Source organism: Sorex fumeus, unplaced genomic scaffold, assembly GCF_029834395.1.
Source record: "Sorex fumeus unplaced genomic scaffold, SorFum_2.1 ptg000002l, whole genome shotgun sequence".
Classification (NCBI taxonomy): domain Eukaryota; kingdom Metazoa; phylum Chordata; class Mammalia; order Eulipotyphla; family Soricidae; genus Sorex; species Sorex fumeus.
Window position 1 is genome coordinate 13,864,835 of NW_026606059.1, and position 1,217 is coordinate 13,866,051.

Below are 1,217 nucleotides of genomic sequence, written 5' to 3' on the forward strand. Positions count from 1 at the left end.
GAATCTAGACCCTTATGTTCTCAAGGCTATGGCATGAGTAAATATTGGGTTATCTGTGGTACTGCTAAATAAACTTAAGCAAATATTCCATTATTGTTTCTTCCTCACCTAATGCTGGCTTTGCTCTCAGAGATCACTTCCAGCATGCTTGGGGGACCCTATGGTGTGTTGAAGATTGAACCCGGGTCAACTGTATATAAGTTAAGAAGCCCTACATGTCGCACTATCTCTCTGGTCTCTCTTTCTCTCTTAGTGAGTAGAAGTCTTTTATCCCCTGCAATTTGCCTTTATGTTAATAGGCAGGATTTAGTGATTGTATAAGAAATTGCATGTTGTATAGAACTGAAGTCATTGGGTCCCCACCGTTGGCTTATGTGAGATGGGGAGGAGAGAGACGGTCACTTTCTCTTTATCCACCTGTGCTACCATGGGGCCTGCTGAGAAGGCTAAGATCGATAAAGTTGCAGGGTGCTTCTGCACAGCACAGACCCCACCAGCTCCACCAGGTGACCATCAAGCCACACCTGACATTCGATTGGTCTTCAAGGCATATGAGCTAATCCCCACTTTGAGATTTCTCAGAGAGCCGTGGGGTCACAGCGGAGCAAGGGATTCCTCTTTGCAGAAATGGAAAGTCAGCTCTAGGGAGTTCAGGTTCTTGTCCTATGTCACAGGAAGGAATTTCAGGAATAGACAAGCAGTGAAATAAAAGCAGATTTTATTTGGAGGCTTTTAGGAGGGGAAGGAGAGAGAAAACCCCAGTACACATCTCAAGAGGGGAAATTCAGGCGACACAATGTGCTCAGGCTTCTCATGTGCTTGTTCATATGGACGCAAGCAGCACATGAACTTGGGCAGCATATGAACATGCTTCCTTCGTTCAAGGTGGCTTTTATGGGGTTTTACCAAGCTACTTTCATATAGGGCTTCTACTGAGGTTAAAAAATTCATTGCCAGGAAGGTTGCCAAGGGGGTAGAATTGGGAGTGGTTAGTGATCTTCTTTGAAATTTCTTTCCTAGCCTTTGTACCCACTACAGTTTCTCTGGGAGGGGGTCTTTTCTGGGTCCATTGGCACCAGGTGGTCTTATCAGGTGCCTTAGCTCACAAGGTGGGCTCTTTGCAGCTTTATCACTTTCTAGGAATTCCATTGCCCTGGGGCCCTTCCCTGTCTACCTGCGTTCATCAGAACTTGGACAAAGCAAGCTGCTAACGTAGT